The sequence below is a fragment of the Pongo pygmaeus genome, chromosome 3 (assembly GCF_028885625.2).
Source record: "Pongo pygmaeus isolate AG05252 chromosome 3, NHGRI_mPonPyg2-v2.0_pri, whole genome shotgun sequence".
NCBI lineage: Eukaryota > Metazoa > Chordata > Mammalia > Primates > Hominidae > Pongo > Pongo pygmaeus.
The window spans coordinates 148743896-148761700 of NC_072376.2; the positions used below are offsets into that span (position 1 = coordinate 148743896).

At 32.0% G+C, this 17805-nt stretch overlaps 1 long non-coding RNA gene across 1 annotated transcript in view; it reads right to left on the minus strand.

Moving 5' to 3' along the window:
- Window positions 1-555: 555 nt before the first annotated feature.
- Window positions 556-17805, minus strand: part of LOC129035523 (uncharacterized) — a 45989-nt gene continuing 28739 nt past the window's right edge. Inside the window, exons 2-3 of the long non-coding RNA XR_008502210.1 lie at window positions 1413-1482; window positions 556-757 (exon numbers count right to left, since the gene is read on the minus strand). This is a non-coding gene — a long non-coding RNA (uncharacterized LOC129035523). The remainder of the gene's footprint in view (window positions 758-1412; window positions 1483-17805) is intronic.

Sequence of the window (17805 nt, forward strand, 5' to 3'; positions counted from 1 at the left end):
AAAGAAATAAGTTGGTGAAAAACTAAGTAGTATATATAACAACAATTACATGAAGTTTTATTCAGTTTTATGTCTACCTATAAACATTGTGTAATTCTCTATGCCTCTAATAGTTTCTTCTACATATAGTTTGCTAAACAATACATAAGATTTTCTTAACAAATCTTGACCCCACCAACTTCCACTCACTAGTAGAGTCTTACCAACTTGATTCTATAACGGAGGGACCATGATCAATCTACCTAATTACTATATTCATTATATGAGGTCCCTTGGAAGCAACTAATATTTTCTTTCTGTCTCCTGACATCTGATATTGCCACATAACATTTAACAGCTTTGTTTATCAAGATATACTTTAGTTCTGAGGGTCTGATTTTTTTTTTTTTTTAGTGTCATCATTCATATAAACCGTTCATTCTTTTTTTGTAAACTGCTGATATTTTATCACTGTATCACTATCTGGCAGAAACATAGAAGGTCTTTTAAAACTTCCTATCACATTACACTGATATAAAATATAACATATAGAATGATAACTGCTCATCAATAGCATTTGACGTCAGGATCTATTTTAATTAAGATTCACATTTTCTGATACATGTGAAACAAACATACTTCTCTGTTAAATGGACTGCTTAATACTTTTACACAAAAATCTTCATAAAGTGTGAGAGACCATTTAAGTATAATAATAATCTGGGTTGCTGCCATTTTTCTTCCTCTGTTTTTGTCACAAAAGGCAATCTGTGTAATCCTGTATTATAGAAGGACATAGAGCATAGAGAGAAAAAAACAATTAAATTAATTACATATTCTAAGCAAGATTAGAAAGCAGTAATAACCCAAAGAGAAAGATAAAATACCACTGAATAGTGGAATTCTAAAAACTGTAAAGACATTTCCCATTAGAATTAAATTACATAAAAAGCAAAGTTACCCCTAGCCCTTATCAAAAGTTCCTGTGTCTTGTGAGAGCAGAAACAATCACATCAGACACATATATTGAGAAAATGTAATGAAGAGCAATGAAACTTAATTGAAGTGCTTTTGGCCATTAGGGTCAGGCCTTCAGTGGATTAGAGGCACATACTATTAGGCATTGCTCTTGCTATTTCCATTTAATGTCAGTTTAATGTAGGTGCACGCACTGTTCTTCTGCTCCAATTAAATTAGTCAAAGTTATATTTTGAAATGTTCCAATACAGAGTTTACCTTGGGGAAATATACTAATAATATTAGAAGGTGATATATTTTAAGAAATATTTTACTAAAAGAAATAATTGCATTATATTAACAATCTGTTATTTCACTGGAATAAATTATATTGGCTTTCAACATGTCTACATTTAAATATTTCATCTGCCTTATTCATCCTGAAGTTAGACACACACACACTCAACAAATATCACCTGTTTGCACCTGTATAATGAAGGTTAGATCTTTTCTTCTTTTCTTCAAATATTTTTTCTGTTCTTTGACCTGAAATAAGATTTATTCTCTTGTGAATTTATCTAGTCATTCCAGTTGTAGCAGTTGCCTATTTGAATAGATAGTTCGAGGTCAGAACTTCACACCAGGAGAGCCTCAGAGGACGATGTTTTCTTTCACTGTGTCTCTCCTCTGGGACATGACTGTCACCCTCATAAGTAATAAATAAATAAATACCAGATATTGCTAAAATTGTGAATTGAGATATGTAAATAATCAAGTAGAGATTAAATAGCAGAATAAATGTGATACATATAAATAAATATGTTATTGATTTTCTTCCAAAAATAAAACTGACAAAAGTTATAAAATTAATAGGTGAAATAAAAAGTGGTGAATTATTGGCCTTCTTTCTAATATGTGATTGTAGAAAATCACATAGATATTTAATAATTCCTATTGTTTTCAAATAACTCTGGACATTTATTAACACTGTTATCTTTAAGACTCCCCACACACTCACAGATAGAGCAATAGTGCTTTGCTATCAACTCTGAAAAGTTTGAGGTAACTTATGAAGAGCAAATTTCATGAGTTACCATAAACAACAAAATAAGATGAAGGAATTGATGTTATTCTTCAGATGCCTTAGCCTTTACCCTTGCTGTTCATTTTTATCAAAATTCAGATGTCAAAAACTTTAGTACTCTGCGAGAGAAACTCATAGTTGAAGATGATCTTGACAGACTGTAACATGTACGTAATATGACTTGTTTATGGTTTAAGAGAATAAATATATAGACTTACTAATACAGGCTAATTGATATGACAAAACTTGAGAAAGCAAAGTCCCTGTGATTTAGAATTAATGAAAATACTATTGATGGATAGTTAGGTTGATTCCCTGTCTTTGGTATTATAAATAGTGCTGCAATGAACATACAGGTGCATGTGTTTTAAAATAGAATAATTTATATTCTACTGGATATACACCCAGTAACGGGATTGCTGGGTTGAATGCTACTTCTGTCTTTAGGTGTGTGAGGAATTGCCACACTCTATTGTGAGAGCTAAATGATGAGAACACATGGATACATAGGGGGAACAACGTGCACTGGGGCGTTTCAGAAGGTGGAGATGGGAGGATGGAGAGGATCAGGAAAAATAACTAATGGGTACTAGGCTTGATAACTGGGTGATTAAATAATCTGTACAACAAAATCATATGAGACAAATTTTCCTGCGTAACAAACCTGCACTTGTACCCTCAAGTTAAAGTAAAAGTTAAAATAAATAAATAAATAAGAATAAAATAGAAAAAAAAATGAAAATAATATTCAGACTCCCCAGGAGCTCTAGCTACAGATACAGCACATACAACTCTGTATGTAATTTAACCAAAATAAGAATACAATCACAAAATTCACCAATTGACAAGGAATATTAGGTATAAAAAGACAAATATGAATTAAGAACTAAATTTCTAGAAAAATACATTTATTATGGTTTAATATTTTATTTTCAAAGAAAGAATTATTATACTGAATGATAAACCTAAAGACATTAGAAATATTCACCCAAAAAGAAAATGTATAAAGGAGATAGTACAGATAATATTAGGCAACAACGAAATTGGAAAAATAGCATAACATAGGGAAAACAATAAATGCAGTTTGTTCTTTGAAAAAAATAAGAGAGAAAAATCTCTGGCCAGATTGATCAAGAAAAAAAACAGACACATATAAAAATAATATTAGTAATGATAAAGCAAAGATAACTGCATTTAAAAATGAGAGTACTGTATTATAGTAATAACTTGAAGATTTTGATGAAATATCAGAATTCTTAGAAAAAATAGAACTTGCATCTGAATCACAAAAAATCTGAATACCCCTATAAAATTGAAATAATTAAAATATTTCTTATGAAACTGCAAGAAAAACACTAGGCCCAGTGATTGCCAACATAAAGGTCTATAAGACATTCCTAGAGTATATCATTCTAAAGATATCCAAATATTTTAAAGTAATATATAAAGGAATATCTTCTATCTCATTCAGTGAAGCCATATCACCTACATACCAAAAGATGACGGGAATATTATCAGATAGGTATAGTGAATTTCTTCATCAACAAATCTCCCAATATTTTTCATAAACTATTAATGTCCAACTCTAGCAGTACATTAAATGGTAATTCAACATGAAAAGTTGATTTATCCTGGGAACTGGCAACGGGAGGTGAACAAGCAAAATCTATAAAAAAACTATTCAGTACATTAACGGAGTGAAGACAATAAAGAGAATACAAGATAGATGGATTCAGAATAAGTATTCTTCAAGTCTAACATGTCTTCATAATATAAAAACCATCTTAAAAAACAAGAAAACAAAGGGAATTTCTTTGTTATGCTAAGGATTACCTGCAAATATCTTATTGCATAACATCAATCAATGAGGAAATGTTGGGAAAATTCTTTTAAAATAAGGAATAACACAAGGATCTCCGCAATCAAAGCTTACCTTTCACCTTGTCCTGATAATTCTAATAAGCACACTAAAACATACAAAATAAATTAATTCTATAAAGATTGAAAAAAGTAATAAAAACACATTATTTCCCAAGATATCATGACGGGCTGTCATAGAGAAGCCCCCTCCCCAAAAAAAATTTGCAGGTGCATTATTAGGAAAAATTGACAAGTTATATAGCTATAAAATTCATGAAAAGAAAATAAATTGTGTTTCTATACATGTACTTTCCATCTGTTTCTCAAAAGCCAATGATGTGTGTAGCACATAAAAATTACCTCATCTATCAAAGATAACTTTTGCCATCTTTATAAGTCTTGCTGTTATACGTCATTGGCCTAATGAATTACATTTTTTTAGATTTTACTAATTGCATCTCACAAAGGGTATTTTGTTTACTTATTTTTAATGATTCCACTTTAAAATTTCATATGTATTGTAAAAGAATAACTGAAGAACAGAAGTAAATTTTTGTTATGTTTAGAAACATAAAACATCTTATTAATCATGCTTTAGAAATAACCTATTTATTATTAATGTGTTTATTTTTATTTTATCCCAAATCCTATCATCCTTCTTTTGGCTTGACAAGGATTTACCCTTATCATTTACAGTTGGGACAGGTTAGTTTTGAGGATATGCACATTTCACACAAGTCTGAACTGAAGGAAAATATCCTCTAGCACTTCTGAGAATAAATATTTAGCGTGGTAGATAAATGCATTGTCCAACGGTGTTCATACTCTCTAGTCAGTTTTCAGATACCTATGTGTGATAGGAAGTTACACATAAAGCAACAAGCTATCTCAGAGGGTTAACACCACATTACAATGGGCATTCTACAACACACAATATATGAACGTAACCCTGAGATGAGCAGAAAATATAGAGTCCATGGCTCAGTAGTTTCTGTGGCATACTGCAGCCTTTGCTGAGTAAGGTGTACAGTTCCTACCTGCAGGACTTTGGGAACATATAGATAGGCATGCTATCTTTGGCTGTAGGATGATGGTACTTAGTATAAATTAAGATGATATTAAAGCCATGTAGCAAGCCAACAGCGTACATACAGGAAGGCTGCCAAATATGGAGTCAATAATAAGATAAGAGGATGTGTGCGGTAGCTCACGCCTGTAATCCCAGCACTTTGGGAGGCCAAGACGGGTGGATCACCTGGTCTGGCCAACATGGTGAAACCCCATCTCTACTAAAAATACAAAAATTAGCCAGGTGTGGTGGCATGCACCTGTAATCCCTGCTACTTAGGAGGCTGAAGCAGGAGAATTGCTTGAACCCAGGAGGCAAAATTTGCAGTGAGCCGAGATGGCATCAATGCATTCTAGCTGGGGCAACAGAGCAAGACTCCATCTCAATAAATAAATAAATAAATAAATAAATAAATAAATAAATAAAACAAGATATGAGGCACAGTTATGAGACATACTAGTATTGTGCATTTTATTCACAAGAAGGAATGAATGCAAGTCAAATTCATTTAAAAGAATAGATTCATCACTTGAGCCACATCATTTTCTAGGTTCAACTGAACCTAGAAAAAAAAGTAGAAGAGTTATTAAGATTTTTCACTCAGTTGGAATTAGATAATCAGAAATGAATTAATATCGATGTAAAAAGTTGAGACCGAAAATAAATTCCTTCAGTCATTATCTAAACTAGGGAAAATACATATTTTATAATACCTACTGGTGAGGTTTGTGTTACTCAGGCTATGGAAAGAAAGGGACTAGAGAGGCCAGACTAATGACATAGGTTCTTTTCATATTATTTAATAAACAATCCCATTTGATATTAGTTTATAGATAGCTATCAGCTCCATCCACTAAAGATGTTTGTAAGAAGTAAAAGTAAAATAATAATATCATGAACTCAGAAAAAATAGAGCAGAAGTAGATACATCCTTATCATACAACCATTGAATGTTAAATATACTCCTTTTAAAACTTCCAACATGGAATGATTTTTGATATTGTACTTATTTCCTATTAGTCTACACTATTAGCTTTTTACATAAAGGAGCTTTTAGAAAACAATTAAGCGTAGAAACAAAGATCAATTTATAATGAGATTTTGAAAATACCCAAAGACCTTTTATTATTTTGTTTTATTTTATTTTATTTTATTTTATTTTATTTGATTTTATTTTATTTATTTTTTAGGAGACGGAGTCTTGCTCTGTCACCCAGGTTGGAGTGCAGTGGCATGATCTCAGCTCACTGCAACCTCCACCTCCCGGGTTCAAGCGATTCTCCTGCCTCAGCCTCCTAAGACCTTTTATTTTTAACAATGTAGAATGAATAGAAGAGAGGGGCTGCTGTTTTAAATGCCATAAATCACTTTGGGGTTTTTATAATGTCTGTGGGAAATGAATTCAATTTAAAGTACAAACATGATCATGGTGGATAAGCTTTTTGATGTGCTGCTGGATTCAGTTTGCCATTATTTTATTGAGGATTTTTGTATCGATGTTCATCAGGGATATTGGTCTAAAATTCTCTTTTTCTGTTGTGTCTCTGCCAGGCTTTGGTATCAGGATGATGCTGGCCTCATAAAATGAGTTAAGGAGGATTCCCTCTTTTTCTATTGATTGGAATAGTTTCAGAAAGAATGGTACCAACTCCTGCTTGTACCTCTGGTGGAATTCAGCTGTGAATCCGTCTGGTCCTGGACTTTTTTTGATTGGTAAGTAATTAATTATTGCCTCAATTTCAGAGCCTGTTATTGATCTATTAAGAGATTCAACTTCTTCCTGGCTTAGTCTTGGGAGGGTGTATGTGTCGAAGAATTTATCCATTTCTTCTAGATTTTCTACTTTGTTTTCATAGAGGTGTTTATAGTATTCTCTGATGGTAGTTTGTATTTCTGTGGGATTGGTGATGATATCCCCTTCATCATTTCTTATTGCGTCTATTTGATTCTTCTCTATTTTCTTCTTTATTAGTCTTGCTAGCAGTCTATCAATTTTGTTGATCTTTTCAAAAAACCAGCTCCTGGATTCGTTGATGTTTTGAAGGTTTTTTTTGTGTCTCTATCCCCTTCAGTTCTGCTCTGATCTTAGTTATTTCTGGCCTTCTGCTAGCTTTTGAATGTGTTCGCTTTTGCTTCTCTAGTTCTTCTAATTGTGATGTTAGGTTGCCAGTTTTAGATCTTTCCTGCTTTATCTTGTGGGCATTTAGTGCTATAAATTTCCCTCTACACACAGCTTTAAATGTGTCCCAGAGATTCTGCTATGTTGTGTCTTTGTTCTCATTGGTTTCAAAGAACATCTTTATTTCTGCCTTCATTTTGTTATGTACCCAGTAGTCATTCAGGAGCAGGTTGTTTAGTTTCCATGTAGTTGAGCTGGGATGCAAGGCTGGTTCAACATACGCAAATCAATAAATGTAATCCAGCATATAAACAGGACCAAAGACAAAAAACCACATGATTATCTCAATAGATGCAGAAAAGTCCTTAACGGGTGAAGCACACCAACATGGCCCATGTATACCTATGTAACAAACCTACACATTGTGCACATGTACCCTAGAACTTAAAGTATAATAAAGTATATAAAGTATAATAAAATATATATCTATATAAAATAAAAATAAATAAATAAATAAATGCAGCTTTGTTTGCAATGACAAAAAAAAAGTACTAACATGTAGAAAAAAATATTTCAAGTCCTCTTATATTTGAAATGAGTAACAGTGTTTATATTTATAAACTGTCACTATTCACTATAGTTTTTTTTTTTTGTGTTTACAAATAATTAAAATTCATTTCAAGAGCTTGACATTCATAAAAATATAAATATTTACCATTTAGACCAGTCAATCTCTGTAATAAAACTAGTCAACCAGAGTTCATATTTATTTCTATTGAACGGAAACTAAAAACAGCAATAGAAATAGAAAAACATATCCTTTTTGATAAAGAGCTTAAAATTTTAATCTCATCAAGAAAATTTCTTAAACTGATTAGTGAAATAAGGTTTTCTGTTCAGTAATAAATTCTCCTTTCAACTCATAAAGAAAGTTAAATAATTTACCTGAATAAAGAAAGCACTTCTAAGTTCAAAAAGTGTGCTTCATAATAGCTTTCTTTAATTAAAGCGTTGTTCCTTCTAAAAGGGAGAAATATCTGTGATGCATTTTTCTTTCTCAGAGACTTATACTACATTTTTATCGACAAGAGCATATCAATTTTTCTAAGTATATTTTTTCATTTACCCAAAGGGAATGAATCTATTGTTCTACATTATTCATATTATCAATAACATGTAAATACCATGTTATTTTAGTAATCAAGTATGCTTACCTGTGATTCATCTGTTTATTCATTAGTTTCATTAAATTACCTATAATTTCCTTGTTGTTAGAGACCTACTTTTTTACTTACGTTTTTTCTTGTACTGATTTCAATTTGAGAAGATATAAATATGAAGTTGATTGTTTTAAATATATAAATAGGAAATGCATACGTACATAGGTAGATATAAATATGGGAGATGGTAAATCATCCTCCCATATAAACCATGCTATTGTAGTGTGTGTCTTGACTTCCTGTATTGTTGAAAAAAAAATCTCAAATGACAACATTTAATTATTACTTTCTACACATTTTTAAACATATTATTTCGTCATTTTTTTGATCTTTTAAAAATATTTTGGCTGGACATAGTGGCTCACATCTGTATTCCTAACACTTTGGCCTGGCTAAGGCAAGTGGATCCCTTGAGCCACAGGAATTCGAGACCAACCTGGGCAACATGGCAAAGCCTCGTCTCAAGAAAATATACAAATATACAGAAACATGTGCACTCCTGTGGTTCTATCTACTTTGGAGGCTTAGGTAGGAGGATTGCCAGAGCCCAAGAGGTCGAGGCTGCAGTGAGCTGTGATCAGGCCACTATACTTCAGCCTGGGCAACAGAGAGAGACCCTGTCTCCAAAAAAAATAAAAATAAAAATAAAAATCTATATATACATATATATTTATTCTTAACACACAGTCTTCTTAAAAATGGGTTTTCAAATATATGCTTATAATTTAAAATGCATTTGTCCTGTAAATAATATAACCCAAAGTATACTATATAATGAATGCAGACATCAATTATAAATTAACCAGATTTATTTTTTTCATGCTCAACAACTCCACATTCATTCATCCTATAAACCATTTATGCAAAAATATATAATATATATTGAATGCAGCTCTATACGTTTTCCTAATTAGTGCATGTTTAATTTATCAGGTTTGAATACAAAGCCTCATGACTTTAATTTTTAAATAAGTTAAACATGGTTTTTATATTTCTGTTAACTTCAGCATACAGTGATACTATATTTAAAAGTTTATTGAATTTTTAACAAAATCAATGAATAATTCACATTTACTTAATTACTTTCTTCAGAAGCAGTAAACCCTTCATTAACTAAGGGGTTATGGTTTATGTAAAACACTATAGATTCATTTCAATTTTTATAAAATGTTAAATAGGTACACATAAAACTTTTATAGAATTTGAGCCACGGTCAACATTTGCTTCACCTAACCTTGTAATTCAGCTGTATGGTAGGTAAATTATTTTGCTCAATAATACTCAAAAATAAACTGCCATTACTAAAATCTGCTGAGAACCTACTGGCTTTAAGTATCTAATTCTTTACCTATTGGTCTATCTGAAAAAGCAATGTTCGTATTGAGTTGAAAACATATTTATCAGACTCCTGATATGTACCTGGAATTATCTACCCTTGACACTGAAGAAAAGTTGCTGAATAAAAAAGACAAAGTTCTTGTCATATTAGAGACTAGATTTGGAGCAGGAAGAGAAACAAATACACGTACACACTCATACAAATATGGCTCAAAAATACAGCAGCATTCATTCTAATAATGATAAGCACAATAATGCGATAGATGGAGTCTAACAATAGGTGTTCTATATTCATGTGAGCAAAGGAAGATCTCAGATATGATGGCATTTGAACTAACACCTAAAAGATTAGAAGAAGTCAGGCATAGAAGGAAGGAAAGAAAGAGGAATGTGGCAGAAAGAAAAATTAAGTGCACGAGTTCTAAAGCAGAAATGAATATGATGTATTTGAGAAACTGAAAGAAGACCAGAGTGACTGGATCATGATAAGAGGTAAGAGATGAATTCAAAGAATCTGGAGAATACAAGCTACAATCAAACTAATCCATGTGTAAATACAATGTTAGAGGTCAGCTTTCACAAATACATAGAAATATAAAGAAGTATGTTTCTCAGTAGAAGCAAGGTCTCTTGTGTAGGATAAAGTTAAATGACTTGAACAGGCTACCATTACTAACAAATATACCCCTCAATGTGTAATGTTTCTAGACTATAAACTTATTCTCAATCAAGTATCCAGATCAAGGAATGTACAGGTTGGAGGAAGTGCTCAGTTCTATGTAGTAATTCAATAGCAAAGTGTCAGCGACAATACAACTTTAATATGTCTCCTGGAAGAATTTCCTAGTCATCAACGTTCATGTGACAGAGGGAAAGAGCACAGAAGACCATGGATGGAAAGTTGTTTTACGTGTCTAAAAGTTCATAGGTTACATTCATTCGCCTCTACTTGAATATAACTCATGGCCACTCTCAACTGGAAGGGAAGCTGGGAAATACAATCTCGGGAGAAGTACAAATGATGTTTTAATAGACCCTGCCACAGTGCGGCAGTTCTAAATTTGAGATCATGTAATTCCTGTATTTATTAAAGGGACTTTGCTTCCTTATTGTTTGGGGAGTAGGCAGGACCTGTAATCTGCTTCAGCAGATTACATGTAAGTTGTTTTTAGCTGATACTTATAGTTTATGATAGCTAATAAAACAACAGTATTTTAAGTATTTCTTGTCTGACAGCTACATGAATACTATGCATTTAGTGATTTAAGACAAAAAAAGAATTACAAGCCTGGTATATTTTGTTCATAGAGTATAACAAAGAATATGTATCTTGAAATTTGAGTTAGCAAGAAGAAATATTCATACACTAAAATGACTTCCCTGGAATTTTGATGAAAATAAGACTAACTGTGCATGTACAAAAGAAATCTGTACTTAAAGCTTGACCTCTTCATGATCTTCAGCAACTACTTTGAACCACCTATGGTCTAAATTAAAGCGACCATCAGCTCTAGAGAAATTTCTAATTATATTTGTGCATTGTCAATTTTAATGCATCTGAATGCACCTCCATTAGCATTTCAGAGTCAGTGCTCTAGCCTGTCATCTGAGAACACACTTTTCTATGTTGTTCATCAGTCGCCATAAATATATTGAATTGGAGAAATTATCTGTGTTAAATGCTTTAGATGATATTTAATATAGCCACTCCTCTATGTGATTTTTTGTCTGTCGTTGAAAGCCAAACCACACAAACATAAGCTCACTGAGTTTTACTTTAGCATTCAACACTTGGTTGTTGTCTAAAGAAGTTAAAATATCCAGCCATTTGAAATCTGTGATTTCATTATCTGCATGAAGACTGCAGAAAAAAGTTTCACTCTGTGCTCTTAAGACAAAGCTTCAGGTGAAGATTTAAGTTCATATTGCTTTTAGAAGAGGTATGCAAGGCACAATTCACATCCCCTAAGGAATCAATGTTCTTTCTCTTTCTGATGATAGTAATCCCATAAGTGACCACATGATACTGTTTCCTCTTGCCTGCTTTTAAAAAAATAAGCAAATAATTAGAAACTAATTTATGGCCTATGAATTTGTGGTCTTCGTTTTCTTTGTTATATTTATCTCGTACTTTTTTGAGACTAATGCTATTTTTTATTTCTATTATAACTTCCTTTGGCATTTTTACTATTATTTGTCTCAATGCTTTCTTAAAAAGATTAAGAGCTGCACAAATAAAAATGTTACAAACTCTTTCTGAGGCAATTGTTGAAGGGGGGGTTTCAACAGGATTGCTCAAGGTTCTCATCACCCCACATGTCTATCGGTACTATAGCCTGATTTTATGTTCCTCCAAAATTTATATGTTGAAACTCCAACCCCCAATGTGATGATGTTAGGAGATAGGGCCTTTGGGAGTTGACTAGAGGCCAAGAAAGCGAAGCCTTCATGAATGGGATTAACTCTATATAAAGGGATGGAGAGATCAGAGTTCTGCCCTTCTGCCATGTGAGGACACGGTCAAAAGATGGCCATCTATGAACCAGAAAGAGAGCAATACTGAATTTTCCAGTGTTTTGATCTTGGACTTCCCAGACTCCAGAACTGTGAGAAATACGTATCTGTTGTTTATAAATGACCCAGTTTATGTTATTTTGTTATAGCAACCTGAACTGACTAACACAGTGGACAACAAAACTTACTTGGATGGATACTTTAGTATTGTTTCTATTCAAACTTATTTGAGGATTTACATGGCAAGTTGTATCTCCATATTGCTCTGTTCTATATGTATTAAAATAATGCAAAACCATTTCCTGGAGTGGATGAGAGTGCTGTCTCTAATCGTAATTTTACTGTTTCATGTCTGTGATGTCCCACCTTGTACTAATGTGCAAATACATGTATATGAGTGTTGTCCTTGGGTTTAAGCAAATCTAAAGATTTTTCAAACAAAAGAAAGAATAGACAAATTAAGAAAGTCTAAAAAGAACTTTCAATTGTAGAGCCAAAAAGGAGAACCAAAATTGCTTTGAAGTAGGTTTCTTTCAGCATTAATGAAATGCAGACTCTTCTGAATTTGTCTTTCTTAAATCATGTCTCTTGTCAAACTCTTAGAGCCACTGAAGTCCTGAAAAAATTCTGGAACTACTGAGCACTGAGTATCTCAAATACCTGCTAAGAAATCACAGGCTGGGTGTTCATGCACCAGGAAGCTTGAAAAGGGGGCAAATGTAACAATATCCATATAGTGATTTACATTTTACAAGTTGTTTTTACATAGAATATCTCATTTGATTCAGGGAAAAAAGAGAACAATAAAAATGAATGAATGAACAAAGAAACATTATGAGATGAAGAAAGAAAAGCAGAATTAGTCTTCAGATTTTATGTTAGTAGTTGTGGAATTTGAATGTCAGAGAGGTTAAATAACTCCTCAAGATTCCATGGTTGAACAACACTACACTAGGTTAGTCTGTAGATAGATCGCCTCATTCAAGACCTGTGTATAGTTTCATAATTAAGCTAATTACTTTTCCAGTTCCCCATGTCTGAACACACATGAAAGATTAAATCTAGCTAGACTTACCCTGATAATTTTAGTAAATAATTGTGTCACAATTGCATTGCAGTTTTAATTTTAGGTCACATTAAAGAAGTCATTTTCTTAAAAGTCCCTATATTTTTACTGGAAGATTATAAACACTAATGTTTGGAAGACTATAGTGCAAAGTTAACTTTCATCTTGGTTTTCAAAGTTGTATTATCTACTATTAGTATCTACTACTAGTATCTATGTTCCAGGTCTCTTTGCTTGATGTTATCTGTTTGCTTTTCTAGACCAGAAAACAAGAATTTTCATTTTAATATTAAGACAAACTTCCAAGTAATATGTCAAAAGAGAAAATACTCTGGTCTAACGTGCAAAAATAGTACTCTGTAGCAAATTGCTTTTTTTCATTATATAAAATAGGAAAAGTAGATTATGTGCTTGAGAAGGAAAAAAGACATTGGAATAGTAATATTCGAATGAATAATTTCATCTTAAGGAATATTGCTAGGAAAAAATATTAATAAATATCAATTTTCTAATTTTCCTAAAGATTTGTGTGCATGTAATTGTCAATTTGTGAATTATTTATAAATAGCTATAATTTCAAATATTCACTGATGTAATTGTGTCTGGCTGCAGTAAAGTTGCATATAGTACTCTGTGTATCCCTCACTCATCATGAAGCATGTCAAATGCAATGAGCAGTAGAGCATAGCTGACTTGTGGAAACTTCTCTCCCTTTCTATGCTTCACTGCTTTCTGTCTTGACCCAAGAAAGAATACCAGCATTTTAACATCACAACTAAACTATCAAACAGTACAAGTTATATCACTAATCAAGTTGAGGGAGAAAAAAGAAACTATTGTTATTTTGCTTTATAAATCAAAACTGATATTTTTTAGGAAATTTATGAACCACTTTAGCAATATTCATTAAATTCCATAAAATAATTATTATGAAGTGTAGGAGCCCCAATTTTAAGTAATATAAAAAGTTTATATTTCTCAGCAAAACACTTTCACTAAGAGCAAGATCTAAGAATTAAAGATGAATAAGATATAGTTTTAAATTACATTCACTATATAACACTTAAAATGTCTACATCAGATGAGAAACATTTGAATTTTCCCTTTCATGACACAAATGCTGTTGGGTAAATATAATTAAAAATAAAATTTACTCCAACCCTAGAAAACCTCTCTGCAAATGTAGAAGTAAAAGAAAACAACTTTTATAACTGAATAGGTATCAAAACAGAATGTGATGTTCATCACAGACAATCTGCTAAGAAAATGCAAAGATGGGAATAAATATTATTATTTTGTATAGTGAAGCAGATCTAATCCATTACATATGTGTTCTCAAGATAAACAATAACTAGTGCTCAAATAAGAGGTCCCAACAGCACCATTTAACCCACAAAGGTCATTCCATAATCAACTGGTCATTGAAATGGCCATCTGTGTTTGTTAATAGGCTAATCCAAAATTAATAAATAAATCAACTTTTCACATCCTTCTCATGAGAGAATTTTACAACTTGGAGTGAAGCACCCACTGAGTTAGGCTCCTTCCTTCACAAAAAACTGGGATATAGAGGCACTATCTTTCTTGATGATTACATTTCAAAGAGAAGATTCCCAAGACCTGGAGAAGGATATTCTTGGGTTTTAAACCTGACAGGAAGCTTATTTAACTTTTAAAAAGATTTCCATACATTTCAAAAAGACAGAAAAATAACTTAAAACTGTATTATAAAATAAATGCTATAGGAAAGGGGGGAGTCTCTTATTTTAAATATAAATAATTAAGCCTCTTATTTTTTATTTGTTAGGTTTTATATTCCACATAGATTATGTATCTATAGACTGATTAAGCTTTCGATACATTCTACTAAATCATGCCATATGACAAAAAGCTAATTTTTAGGCCATTTTTCTCATAGGCAAATTTTTTTTGGAAATACATTATCTAATGTTACTAATAACTACTATTGGTTATTAGTAACTACTAGCAACTTTAATAACTATTCAAAACTCGGTGACGGTGGGGGAAAGAGATGTCATGCATCATATTAGTGGATGTTGCTTTCAGTAGGCAAATGGAAGCATCATAATGAATCTGCCCTTTTATTATTAAATAACATGCTTTCCTCTGAGACCCTTTAGGCTATCATGCTATTTAAATGATCTGATTTCCTCATCATCTTCTTGGACACCTTGCAGTCTGTTTATGGATGTATATATGCATAAGCATTCAGTAATTACTAATGAAGTTCAGTATCTTTTCATTCATTTCCCAGAAAGGAGGAGGGGACATTTACATTGAGCTGGACTTATCAAGCCCAAACATGATAGACATTCATACTATTTTTGAAGAGAATAGTTGTTTGCTTTAAATTTATAATTCAGTTACTTTCCAAAAGTTAAGCCTGCAGTGATGTAAGTTTACTATCATAATTAAATTGAGTTGACTATGTGCTAAAAATTTTGGATTTTAACGAAAACTTCAGGAAAGGTTATGATTCAGGACTTCAGCTTTAAAAGATATATTAGTTACGGTTTAAAGATTGAATGACATCTTCATCTATATGTGTTGTGTGTGTGTGTGAAATTAATGTCTGTATATATACATATATAGGTAAAATTACCTATCTATAGGTTAAAAATTATATATATATATATATGGCTATTCCCTTATCCGTAGGTTATCAATGTCCCTTTAATACTCACAGTTTATTCAATACAGAAGTTTATTACTTTACAAAAGAGACAATGTATTTGAGGCATTACTTTTTATGATTGTTGCTATGTCCTTCCAACTTTGAAACAGTAACTACTGTTGATTAAATTTCCTGATTTCTAATTTTAGATTACACATAGCGTTGAGATAAAAATCAGATAAATTGTAGCCCCGTTGCCTAGAGTCCTAGTTCCAATAATTATTAGCTGTATGACCTTGAGCAAGTTAAGCTCTATGTCTCGGCTTCCTCATCTCTAAAATGAGTATAACAATCATAATTTCCTCATAGGTAGTTGCAAGAGTTCAGTAAGTTAATACACATAGGAAGGGAAAGTGTAACTACCAAAGGGATTGTGGGGCATGATCCTAACCTCTATGTCTAAAGTTCTTTTCTCTCCTTTAAAAAAATAAAAATTAAAGATTAAAAAAGACCAATCTTTGGTAATTGGTAATCACATGTTCTTTAATTCTAATTGGCTATGAATTAGAATTCTATTTTCTTCATCTCAAAGACAATACAAAACAAATATTTTTATTGCATATCATGGCTGAAAGTATCTCATAAATTGCAGATATATTGACAGCATATGACAAAAATAACAAGATTGCACTCAGATATCAAAATATAATTTCCTGTATTCTTGACTTCAAATTGTAGTTTTAAAATACTTGATTACAGAACACTTTATTTATATGAATTCTTATTCATGCTCGCAATAGTTAGGGGAGATAGAAGAGCCCATTCACCCCTTCCAGCCTGTCTTATACACCAACCAAGACTGCCTTTCATGAAGTGCTACAGAATTCACTGGTCTAGTAGAGTTTAAACTTGTATTTTGGCCACCATCCAGTGCAATAGATCACAAAAGCGTATTCCTCCAGTCTAAATGAAACAATATACCTCTGACTAATATATCTTATTTTCCCATTCATATATGCAATTAATGTCAATTAAAATTAATTATTAATTATTAAAACAATAAAAGTAAAATACACAAAAAACTGTGATTTGTATAAAGTGAAATAATTACTTATTATTTATCAATGTAGTGTCTTTTTGGTACTTGCAGCTACCAAAAATGGCCATTGCTTTTATAGTTATTTTAAGAGTACTATCAGTAAGATAAAAGAATCTTATTAATTAGAATTACAAAATGCATAAGGTCAAGCAATCAGAGACACCATGTTTTGTTGGAATGCAGCAAAGCAGATGGAGTGCAACATAAACTAAGAAATCAGAATTCTAAAGCTAGGATTTTACCAGGATTTGTTTTGTTATGTTAAACAAATGAAGCAAACTCCATCAATTAACTGACATTTGTTTTAAACAACAAACAGTTCCTGCTCCTTCTTAGGTCTCAGCAAAAACTATTTTTAATATAGTGTATCGGATCCCTAAAACAATTCTTAAAAATATACTTTTTTAAAGGAAAAATACTGCAGATAGGCTCCGACTCACAGATTGCTGTGTTTGGTATTATTTTTCTGTACTGCATCTAGTATTTACCTGGATCTCTGTTCAGAGTCCTGAGTATCTATTAGGTCAGCAAACTATGACCTTTCTCCTGCTCTCTTGTTTTTCTTACCCGTTTATATACCTATTTATGACTTTTATTCTAGTCCTCTCTCCTAAGTTTCAACCTAACACTCAAAACCATTAAAGCCCTCTGTTTTTAGGGGATACACTCTGTAATCCTCATTTCCTATTTTTTTTATCACAACCCAATCCAATTAAATACAAGTGTCCCATGATGTATTCTGTGCACTTTGGAAATGTTGTGACTATGCCTCCCTCACTAGCACAAGTCTCTATTAGCTTAGGGGCTTTGGGCATAGCTGAAACCTAAGTCTGTCACACTCATTAAATATTATAATGTGAACTTC